Source organism: Convolutriloba macropyga, chromosome 4 (assembly GCF_964194025.1).
Source record: "Convolutriloba macropyga chromosome 4, txConMacr16.3, whole genome shotgun sequence".
NCBI classification, from domain to species: domain Eukaryota; kingdom Metazoa; phylum Xenacoelomorpha; order Acoela; family Convolutidae; genus Convolutriloba; species Convolutriloba macropyga.
The window spans coordinates 39,877,655-39,889,991 of record NC_134471.1 but is presented as its reverse complement, the minus strand read 5'-3'; the positions used below and the strand labels follow the sequence as shown (position 1 = coordinate 39,889,991).

The following is a 12,337-nucleotide window of genomic DNA, read 5'->3' as shown; positions in this document are numbered from 1 at the left end:
TTCGGTGAAGCCCGTATTTTAAGTTGCCCCTAGTGGCCGGTAAGCGCGCTTCAGGCGCGTCGCGGTATCGCCGCGATAACCAGCCCGCCGTTTCCAGATTACATCTCACAGCAGTTGAAAGGTGTGGCCATTGACAGCGGTCCACTGAGGCCCGTAACAATTTGATGACTAAAAATTGATGTAATTTTGTTTCTTTGGTGCATTGGAATACATTATCTACTATAATAATATACGCAGTGTTGATTGTAGTGGTTAACAATGTATTATTTTTTTATAGATTACAAAACTCTTACATAATTTTCCACTTGCTTTCATGTCGGCTTACTTCTAATTCAGATTACTTTGCGTTCACCATAACGTTTTTACCCGAAATTCTTTTAAAATTACTTGAGACCGAATTCAACATGTACCTGTGAACAGTTCTATGGGTAATTGCAAAACCTTTAAATGGCTTCTTGTTCACCAATTAGTATCCAGTAGGATAGTTGTGAAGTCAATCTCCAATTAGGCTTTCTTCCATTTCCGTCTAATTGACAAAATCAGAGTTGTTTCATACTCCAACGGTGACAAAATTTGACACGCAGAAACCAGTGATTTTTATCAATAGTTTTCACACTAGTCCAAAAAACACGCATCATGGAGTCCAGTTGCACATATATCAACTATTGAAGCAAATTTGGAAGAAATTTGCTTAGTGCAACTAGTTTCCACACACGCTTACAACTCTAATCTTAAAAGATGGGTCGCAAAAATAAGTGAGAAAATCGAGTATATATACTCGAGGAATCCGACATTGACCACGAAATAACCAGTCCCAAAACGAGACATTTGACAATTTGACCATTTGATGACTAAAAATTGATGTATTTTTGTTTCTTTGATTACGCAGTGTTGATTGTAGTGGTTAACAATGTATTATTTTTTTTATAGATTACATAACTCTTACATAATTTTCGACTTGCTTTCATGTCGGCTTACTTCTAATTCAGATTACTTTGCGTTCACCATAACTTTTTTACCCGAAATTCTTTTAAAATTACTTGAGACCGAATTCAACATGTACCTGTGAACAGTTCTATGGGTAATTGCAAAACCTTTAATTGGCTTCTTGTTCACCAATTAGTATCCAGTAGGATAGTTGTGAAGTCAATCTCCAATTAGGCTTTCTTCCATTTCCGTCTAATTGACAAAATCAGAGTTGTTTCATACTCCAACGGTGACAAAATTTGACACGCAGAAACCAGTGATTTTTATCAATAGTTTTCACACTAGTTCAAAAAACACGCATCATGGAGTCCAGTTGCACATATATCAACTATTGAAGCAAATTTGGAAGAAATTTGCTCAGTGCAACTAGTTTCCACACACGCTTACAACTCTAATCTTAAAAGATGGGTCGCAAAAATAAGTGAGAAAATCGAGTATATATACTCAAGGAATCCGACAGTGACCACGAAATAACCAGTCCCAAAACGAGACAATTGACCATTTGACCATTTGATGACTAAAAATTGATGTATTTTTGTTTCTTTGATTACGCAGTGTTGATTGTAGTGGTTAACAATGTATTATTTTTTTATAGATTACATAACTCTTACATAATTTTCGACTTGCTTTCATGTCGGCTTACTTCTAATTCAGATTACTTTGCGTTCACCATAACTTTTTTACCCGAAATTCTTTTAAAATTACTTGAGACCGAATTCAACACGTACCTGTGAACAGTTCTATGGGTAATTGCAAAACCTTTAATTGGCTTCTTGTTCACCAATTAGTATCCAGTAGGATAGTTGTGAAGTCAATCTCCAATTAGGCTCTCTTCCATTTCCGTCTAATTGACAAAATCTGAGTTGTTTCATACTCCAACGGTGACAAAATTTGACACGCAGAAACCAGTAATTTTTGTCAATAGTTTTCACACTAGTCCAAAAAACACGCAACATGGAGTCCAGTTGCACATATATCCACTTTTGAAGCAAATTTGGAAGAAATTTGCTTATTGCAACTAGTTTCCACACACGCTTACAACTCTAATCTTAAAAGATGGGTCGCAAAAAAAGGTGAGAAAATCGAGTATATATACTCGAGGAATCCGACATTGACCACGAAATAACCAGTCCCAAAACGAGACGTTTGACCATTTGACCATTTGATGACTAAAAATTGATGTATTTTTGTTTCTTTGATTACGCAGTGTTGATTGTAGTGGTTAACAATGTATTATTTTTTTTATAGATTACATAACTCTTACATAATTTTCGACTTGCTTTCATGTCGGCTTACTTCTAATTCAGATTACTTTGCGTTCACCATAACTTTTTTACCCGAAATTCTTTTAAAATTACTTGAGACCGAATTCAACATGTACCTGTGAACTGTTCTATGGGTAATTGCAAAACTTTTATTTGGCTTCTTGTTCACCAATTAGTATCCAGTAGTTTTCACACTAGTTCAAAAAACACGCATCATGGACTCCAGTTGCACATATATCCACTTTTGAAGAAAATTTGGAAGAAATTTGCTTAGTGCAACTAGTTTCCACACACGCTTACAACTCTAATCTTAAAAGATGGGTCGCAAAAATAAGTGAGAAAATCGAGTATATATACTCGAGGAATCCGACATTGACCACGAAATAACCAGTCACAAAACGAGACATGTGACCATTTCATTGTATGAAGACCATAAAACGGTCAGTTCGAGTTTTTGGGGAAATAATTTTGGAAGTCTATATTTTTCTGTTTGAACATACCTTGAAGCTCCATTTGCTCCTTCGCTTTCATTCTCTCCTCGAAGGTGCGAAGTTTGGCCAGCTGCCTTGAGATCTGTTGTTTGCTCTGGCTCCTCAAAATTAAGTCCAGTTCTGAACAAATGTTGGGCAAGTGAATCAGGGGCAAATGAACCGTAATCAATTTTATATTCAAAAATCAAGTAGCGTCCATGGATATCAATCAATATTTTTGGAAAATTTCTTGAATAATGTACACGAATTTTGATCCCGTTTCAAAACCTCCGTGAGAGACACAAGAAATCGGTATTCAATCTGAGAAATCTGTATAGAATTCTAAGAACCTTGGGCTGTATCGACGATATGGATTATAAATGGACTTTGATGGACATACTGCGCCTGTCATTTGTTAGGTTTGCAAGTTAATGTGACCAGAGCACTGTGTTTGCAACTCTTTATGTCTTCAATCTCTAACAAATTTTTGTCCGTAGGTTCTTTCTAATAATTCACACCGCAGCACGTGTCATAGACAATCAGAACTGCTGCATAAATTTTCTGTTCATGGCAAACTTTTTTAGGCGGTAAAATTTTCAAATCTCATCTGTTTTTTTGTACACTTGTGAAAAAGAAATGTCGGAAAACTGATTGAGAGAAAATAAAATGTATGGCTACCTGCTTTGAGTCGTAGTGACTCGTCATAGTATTTGGTCTTCTTATCCACTCCGAAAGAGTAGAGAGATGCCACTATTCCCATCATGTAGGCTGCATGAACTTTCCCCAATACAGCCATCAGCCACGAGATCTGAGTCTCAAGTAGAGTTCGAGGCACCAGGTCTCCGAAGCCTACATCCAGATAATCTCAGAAGACACTTTGGTACGTCGTGAACAGTTAATATCTTAACATGGCTTCAAGTTTTTCGCTTGAAAATGTTTTTGAGCTCATGAGCATCATATCGCATTTTTCTATAAAACCTCGCATAATGGTGCATTTGCGTTCAGTTGAGATATACGGCAAATTTTTGATGTTTTTGTTTCCTTAAATGATTGATTGGACAAATAGAAAGGTTGAAACATATTTCGAATTTGAATGAACTAACCCGCTGATGTGGTGACGGTGATGACGAAGTAGAAAGTGATTATGTAGATCAAAGCATTCTCTGATTGCAATCAGTTCAAAATATTAAAACAGATGCTAACGACTATATTTCATTTCATGATTAATTGATTAATTGTGTATAGATATACAAGTTACTTAAAGTCGAGAAGTCTTTTTGATGGTCCAGGGAAAAATCGCTTCAGTCGCGCCTGGTTTTCTTATTAACATTTTGGTTCGAGCATAGTCTTACGATCGTTCAAAACTAGCATTCAAATAATAGTCGAAATAATGTCAATTTAGCGGTTGAGCATGGAATTTTCATGGAGCGGAAAAATATATTCAAAATTCTGCTTTTTTAATTCTGAAAACTGTTATGTTTTTTCTTCTGTTCTTACTAAAGCAGAAATGAGACAAGAATAAAATTCTCGACAACAATTCACCTGAGTAATCCAACTTGGAATACAGTTGGCAATATGCCAAAAGATTTAAGAAATTGTTTGAATTCTTACGATAAAATAGTTGTCACAGAAGGTCTATATTGCCCTACTACTTGATTAACTGAAATTTGGTCTTCTTCCCATTAACAGTGATAAATGTGAAAATTTTAGTCGTCTTTCCGTTCAAAATTATGAAATTTTTAGAAGTCATTGCGGATTTCTGATTGATTCTTCCCATACTTGCCAAATATGAAACAGCACACCTGCTCTCTACTTTTGTACAGACAAAAAAGGACCAATCAGCATTTTTTTTCCTCTACTTGCAATTTGACAGGAGCTTGACTCAATTTTCTAATTTATTATTTGGAGACGATTTTGAAAATTTGGATCGAACCAAAGTCCGGCACAAAAAATGGGTCAAGCTATGGTCCAGTGTGAAAAGCACCGTTGACAATCCACATTGTCAAGTGATCAGCTGAATTTACGCAATAGCTTCATAAAATTAACATTAAAAAACATTAAATTTGTCAACTGTGGAAAATTTATTGAAAAAACCAAGAGAAACACCACAAATTTTTTTAAATAAAAAGACACAAAAGAAGACACTTCAGTGAACAGTATTAATTCAAAGATCGGGAAAAACCATTTTTGCTTCCGGTATACAATTTTTTTCTGTCTGTGTGTTGCAGTTGAGAAACAGTTAATAAATTTTTTGTTAAACAAAAAGAATTTCAAACAACTTTGGTTGGTATTTGCTCGCAAAAATCAGATACGGGATTTAAACAAGTATTAAACTAAAATTTTAATAACACTTCGTTAATCCGCAAAGCGTCCGCAAAAAATATGTCTGATAACATACGTCATCCTTCGCTATGTAACAATTTCTGCGAATATCAGAAATTGCCTTCGTTTTTAACTGGCCACCCTGATTTGAGTCTGAAAGAGCATCTAGAATATTCAGAACCAGCACATATCAAGAGTAAACACTCAGTTAAGTTCTCAAGCATTGCATCTCCAGAATGCTTTAAGTTTCCTTATGTGCAGTTTTTCATTATTATGGTTGTATTGAGGTGATAGAGTTCGTCCAGACTAAACTTATCCTGTATAGTCTGACAGTTACTCAAACCCCAAAATGGAATTTAAACTGAATAATGTCATAGTTTTGTGACCTATAACTGTTAATTACTATAGTAACTTAAACACTTTTTATATTAAAACTAGTTTGTAGGCAACTAACACAAAGCCCGTTCAGCTTAGCGGTTACGGCTTGCTATGCAAATTAAATGTTACAAGGCCGAAAATCGAATCGCATATAAAGCAAACACTCTTGACGAGAGTTAAACTGAACAAACTATTTTCCATGAAATAAATTTTATTCAAAAATCACGACTGGTCAGCGTAAGTTGTGACATGAACAGAGCACTGGCCATCCATAAAAACAGAATATCTCTAGACTGACTCAGCGCTGATTTGCTCTGCCACCAACCTCCGAGCTGTAAATGCAGCACTTCAATTAGGATTGCCAAAAAAAATCTTGCTGTCAAAACAAAAAAATACTGGAGCATAGTGCTAAATTCAGAAGAATTCATCTTTTGTAACTGACAAAAACATGGCATAGAAGGGAAAAAATTATTATTAGGAACTTTCTGAGGAATATACGAGACCCAGAGAACTTCAGTTTGTTCAAAAGTAATTTCTGATAATGCTGAATAAATTGAACTGCTAATTTAGAAATCTGAATGTTTTTTTATTTGAAAATTCACCACATTTGGGCGTTTATTTTTTCTGGCTTCCTATTTTTGTGACATCATTTGGCGAGATCTAGGCAAACTAAATTTTTGTTTTTTTTTTCAAAGCTGTGGGTGTCAATTCTATATGCATCAATTCTCCATGCATGATGAAAATCAAATCAAAGGTGTGCAGCTGTTTCCCCTAATGTCAATGGCGTGTTTAAGTTGAAGAAAAACAACCCAACAGTGAAACCACAACACAAAATAAATTAGCGAGTTAAAAATGTATTTCGCGTAGATTATCAAGGTTTTCCTATACGAACTTGAATCGACGTCACAAAAAAGAACTTTGTTCTGGAATTGCTTTTCTGGTGGGTACTTTCGACAGTAAGTTGATCTGTTAGGAAACAAGTAACAAAATTGTTAATCGGCAATCGACCCGTAGTAAACTACTTGTATGTTTTTACTGATTCTTTAACTATCTTACAAGACTACTAAAAACGCGTTGTCATATAGTAAATTATTTGAAGGGAAAAGATCTGACTGCAGGTGTGGTACAGCAGAACGACTTGTTTTTGAGCAAAAATTTGAGTTATCGCTACAAGAGCCCTCGAGCAATAAAGCGCAAAGACTAGTGATATTCCACGATATCCTTTTGAGCCAAATTATGATGGTTATATGCATATGAATGCACTTATTTTGTCTGTATTTGAGGAATTTATATTAAGGTGATGAAAATCTTGCATTCACATGGCAATTTTTGCGTCATTCAGTTTTCTTAATTGAAATTGACGCCTGTCTGTTTTCTTAAAAGACCTCAGCATTTTAAGTGGTAGTAATCTAGCAATAACGGAGGTTATTGCCCTCAATAACGTTGGTTATTGTGGCTCAATTAAGGCACTAGAAGCAGTTTTTTGACGTAATTTTAGACATTTTTTGCACTGTTTATAGCCTTTCAGACTTCATACTTTAAAGGCGAATAGCATTTTCAGACTGTACTTTTATCATGCTGCAGTCTAAATTCAGACAACTTTTTCGGTCAGAGTAAACTGATCAGAGTAAAAAAACAGATCAGAGTAAATAAACAGAAATGAACAAGGGTGCTTGTTAATGTGCGTTCGCACATGATGTTCCGACCCGAGTTCATGTACACTTTTGACTTAATTGTCAACCAGATGAAACGATAACAGAAATAGCTATTGGAGTTAAAAAAATCGTTTAACAGTTTAAATCCTTATTGAATTACATAATGCCATGCCACATTACAGCGCTGTCGAGATCTGTCATTAAAAAAACTACGACAAAAAAAACAAACAACAAAATAGGCCTAAAGACGAAAATTTCATGGCAAAAATTAAATATCTAACATTGAACCCACCCAGTAACAACGCCAAAATGCAATCAGATAAAACCTTAACTACTCAAATTTACCTTGTACATACTATACAGCAGATTGAAAATATCTTTAATGAGACGAGGTAGCAAAGTCCACAAAAGGAAGCAATGTGGCGAAATTCAAAAATCAATCATAATTCTTTAACCAAATAATTTCTAAAGTCTTAAAAATCCTTAGCTTTCAACAAATTAATTCTTAATTTTTTTTTTACTAAACATTTATTATAAAAGCAATAGGACCTTTCGTTGGTTAGACTAAGCCATAGGAACGGACAGAAAATCTCTAAGCAGAAAATCTCAAAAAATATATACAATTCCCGAAAACACAAATTATTGAAGCCTTTAAAATCATTAACTATCATCTGGGTAATATGTATTCTTCCTTCTATTTTCATTCACACTAATTCAACTGAAATTGTACTGAAAGATTAAATAATTTCATTTGGGCCACATTTGAAGTCATTGGGATCTGTTATTACGCGAATGTGCTGAAAGAAGAGAAAAAGAAACACAAGTACACCACTAAAACTTTTTTTAAAAGCACATTGTCCACAAACAGAACATCAGTTACAACATGATATCAATAAGCATTTAAAATACAATAAATTGAATGAGGACTCTCAATGATGCGAAAAAGTTGAAAAAGTTACAAGCTGACGAAAAGAACAACAAAAACTGAAAGTTTAAAAAATGATTAAAAAAGTATAATATCATAAAATTTAAGACTTTTCGCTAAAAAATGACTGCCTTCGGTATCTTCAATCCGTGAAACCTCAATTACAAGCTTTTGAGACGGATCAGGTTTATATGCCTACCTAAAGATTTAAAAAAAATAGGGAAAAAAAATTGAGCGCGAAAAGTGTTGAAGCCATTAAAAAAATAACTTTTCTGTAAAAACTTTTATATTATCAATTAGGTTTTAACAGTATGAGATTCCTTTCATCAATATGACCTCAAAAAATCAACAAATACGAAAAAACACATTAAAAACACGAAATTTCTGAGAAAACCCGTAGTATCAATGCCATTAAAATCAGCTGCATTCAACAGAAGGGAATAAAAATGCTCGGTTATAGCATAAAATTTGTGCCTCAGTAGAACTACAAGCATGTTTGTCATTGACACGTCATCGATACGATAAGACATTACAATACGTCATTGACTTTGAAAACAACAACAAACACAGGCAAAAAACAAAAAATTTAGTAGAAAAGTGCGAGAAGAAAAGATCGAAGCCATTTAAACCATGTTTTTTTTAAACCGTTACCTATGATCTCATGAACGTTCTTTTTAAGCCATTGGGAACTAACAAAATTAGGATATTGTGATAAGTTTTCAGAAGAACAAAAAACATCCAAAAATTATCCAAATTTCCAAAATATTTACGAAAACTCGTGCATCGAACACGTCAAACCAATAGTTAGAAGATAAAACCGCTAGATTTTTTGTTTAAATAGAACAGAAAAAGATGCGGTAAGCAATGGGACGTTTGTTTAATTCACCAAGATAAGCTTACGATTGGTTAATGTTTATAGATTTTTTTTGGTTAAGTTATTTTTGAAGTTTTAACAGCCAATAAAACGAATCGTTTTTAACAGTAGTTAATAAATACGCTCAGATATGGCTCGATGAAAAAACAAAGTTGCTTGCCATGCATGGGTAATCTATAAGATATCACAAAAAGTCTTAGGACTATATGAATAGAAACAGAAACAAATACAGAAATTGAAAAATCATTAGAAAAATGCATGAAGAAAGTGTCGAAGTCAATTAAACCTCAGCTTTTTATCTGAAATTTTTTTCTATGCTCTATTGAACGTCCTCTAAAAGACAATGGGAGCTATTAATTTTAGGATAATGTGATAAGATTTCAACAGGAAGATTTTCAAAATATTGAAAAAAGTTTTTAAAAATCTTTTGGCATCGAAGTCAAAAAACCAAGAGTTAGTACAAAACGGTATCCAGAACAAATAATGTTGCGGTAGAAAAAAAGGAAGAGGTTCTGGTCAATACTTAGAACTTCTTACAGTTCACGAAAAATAGTCTGAAATTGGTTAATGTTTCGAAAATTTCTTTTGAAAGTCTTAAAAGACTCTATGTTCAATAGCTTTCAACAGAAGTGAAAAAATACGCTCAGTCATGATTCAATAGAACAAAAATATTTTGCATGCATGGGTAATCAATAAGTATCACAATATGTCCTATGACTATGAAGACAACAATAAATACAGGCAAAAACCAAAAAAATCAGTGGAAAAGTGCGAGAAGAAAGTGGCGAAGCTATATAAACCATTAACTTTTATTTGAAAAATTCATCAATGCCCTATTGAACGTCTTCCCAAAACCACTGGGAGCAGTAAATATTAGGATAATGTGATAAGCGTTCAACAAGAGCCAAAAACACAAAAATATTCAAAAATTAAAAAAAAATTTATTGAAATCTTGTGGCACCGAAGTCATAAAATCAAGAGTTAGAAAAAAAACGGTAACCAGAATAAGGTAGGTTGAGTTGCAGTAGAAACAAAGGAGGGGTTCTGGTCATTACTGAGAATTTCTTACAGTTCACGAAAATAAGTTTAAAATTGTTTAATGTTTGATTTTTTTTCGAAAAGTAATTGTTTTTGAAATCTTGTGGCATCGAAGTCAAAAAACCAAGAGTTAGTACAAAACGGTATCCAGAACAAATAATGTTGCGGTAGAAAAAAAGGAAGAGGTTCTGGTCATTACTTAGAACTTCTTACAGTTCACGAAAAATAGTCTGAAATTGGTTAAAACATACTAGTCTTGGTTGCAGTAGGACAGAAGGGGGTCCTCTCAGTACTGAGATTGACTCACCGTTTTACAAAAATAAGTTTATGGTCGGTTAATGTTCCAAAATTTTTTTTCAAAATTATATATAAAGTCTTAACAGCCATTAGCTGTCCAATCAAAGCACTAAATAGCTTCACTAATGCTCATTATGAAACCTATCGCACTTTTGGTTATCGAGTCTATGCCATAGGGCTCCAAAAAATTAGTAAAACATCAAAAAAATCAAAATTTCAATAAAAATTACAAAAACTCAAGAAGAAAAAAGAACATGTGCGATTCCTTGAAAACGAGTTTTTTGTTCATTAGGCTTCCTTTGACTTTAAATCAGTTTCATCATTAACCAAATATCGATATGAAAAGTGACCAGTCTCTAGGTGACCCAGAAACATCAGTTCTTTTAAAAACAGCTTTCAAATAGAATTCAACTTTTTTGTAGTAAACTTCCCTATGAGACCAGAACTAGTCTTTTTGTCATCTTTCGTGTTTTAAGAATACAAAACTGATTCATTTTGTGCCGTGAAATATAATTTTGAATAAAAATTTTTATAGAAAGATCATAATTTGAAGAAACATTACTCTAAAAGTGAACGAAAGCATGCCAAATATCACGTGTTCACACAAAACTTCAATCCTCGATAAATCCTCGAAAAAGACAAAATTCAAAAAAATCTTTTTAATTTCAAATTCTACGCTGGACGAGTTTTTTAATGATACCACTCACATTTCTCTATGATGAATATATCGATCGGCCAAAATTGTCTGAACAAAAAACAACTTATTTGAGTATATAGTTCCTCACAAGTGGGGTCGGAGCAAATACTATGGTTCAGTACTGAATTTGTTTGAGAGTCCAGTCCGGGAGCTTAATTGAAAAATGTGCATTTAACAGGTAGAATAAAAGTAAGACCATTAAACGCATAAAATTGCCAATGTTATGAAACCTCAATCATTTCAGAGTTAGGTAGGAGATTTTGAACTGTTTGTGAAGAGGGCGTCTTTGTTCTGGAGAACTGAAATAAAATTGGGCAGGTTTAATGAAAGAAACGGACCTTTTCCAACGGACCTTTTCCATTCTACCTTCGCCAACCCATGGGTCACAATTTTATAACCCCTCATGATTTCTGTACGGATTTACGGTTGCTCGGGGTTGGGTTTGGGGTAATACTAATTATAAAGACCCCATTTGACATTGATGAAAACGAAATGAGCGGCAGTTTCCATAAACTTCGATTCCAAAAATTAAATCAACTAAAATATTGCCATTCTAACAGAGGTGCGAGACTTCAGACCATTCTGATCACATCCGCAATATGCCGTCAATCGCGCATTTAAATCGAGTGAAATCAAAAATATCAGTATTTGCCGTCAGGTGACAATACGGAGAACCAGTTCAAATTAGCTTCAAAGCAGGAAATATCCGTCACAATGATCCGCAATTCATATTTCTGAAACAAAACAGTATTTATTAAAAAAAAAGTACTTAAAGACGGTAAAATTAGCTACAGTGTATCAGTCGGCGTTCTACGTCACATGCGTCCATTTTTTCTTTCGTCCAGGGTTATGATATCTAATTTCCATAATCTGCTAACTACGTCTCAATTGGACCGAATTGAAAGAAACTAATTGCGAATTAACTAATTCCTTGATGGTTCTTAAAAAATGGGAGATATTGTTATCTGAATTGAGTCGAAAATAATTATTCATAAAACCAGGATTTTCGCATCGGTTTTTCACAGTGAGATATGCGGATGTAAAGTGAGAAAGAATGACAATCTATTGCCCCTGTTGTCCATAAATGCCCCCCCCCCCCAAAAAAAAAGATACCCAAAAGTACAAAAAGTACGGTTTACACTTGAGTGGCAAAGAGGAGCTGCAAAATCATATTCGCACTAATTAATCTCATTCACCCTGAACTTTTAATCAAAAGGGGGTCTGGCCTGCCCAATTTGTGTGGATCATACTCTGAAGTTATTTCTGAAGTTATAAAAAAAGGTAAAAAAGAAAATTGACAAACTTTTGTCTACTGCTGGTCTTATAAGAGTGTCAGCCGGACAATCATTCTGGAATATGCAGGTGCATGCGATGAAAAAGAAGGTCACTGAGTGGAAGAAGAGGAATCCGTTCACGAACTCCTGGATTA

The 12,337-nt window shown here is 34.1% G+C and overlaps 1 long non-coding RNA gene across 1 annotated transcript; it reads right to left on the bottom strand.

The window, feature by feature from the left end:
• Positions 1 to 3,544: 3,544 nt before the first annotated feature.
• LOC142337665 (uncharacterized) lies at positions 3,545 to 11,512 on the bottom strand. The gene is made up of 4 exons (XR_012758954.1): positions 11,467 to 11,512; positions 11,175 to 11,207; positions 3,826 to 3,885; positions 3,545 to 3,571 (listed from the first exon to the last, which is right to left on the bottom strand). It is a non-coding gene; the product is annotated as an uncharacterized LOC142337665 (long non-coding RNA).
• Positions 11,513 to 12,337: the final 825 nt, after the last annotated feature.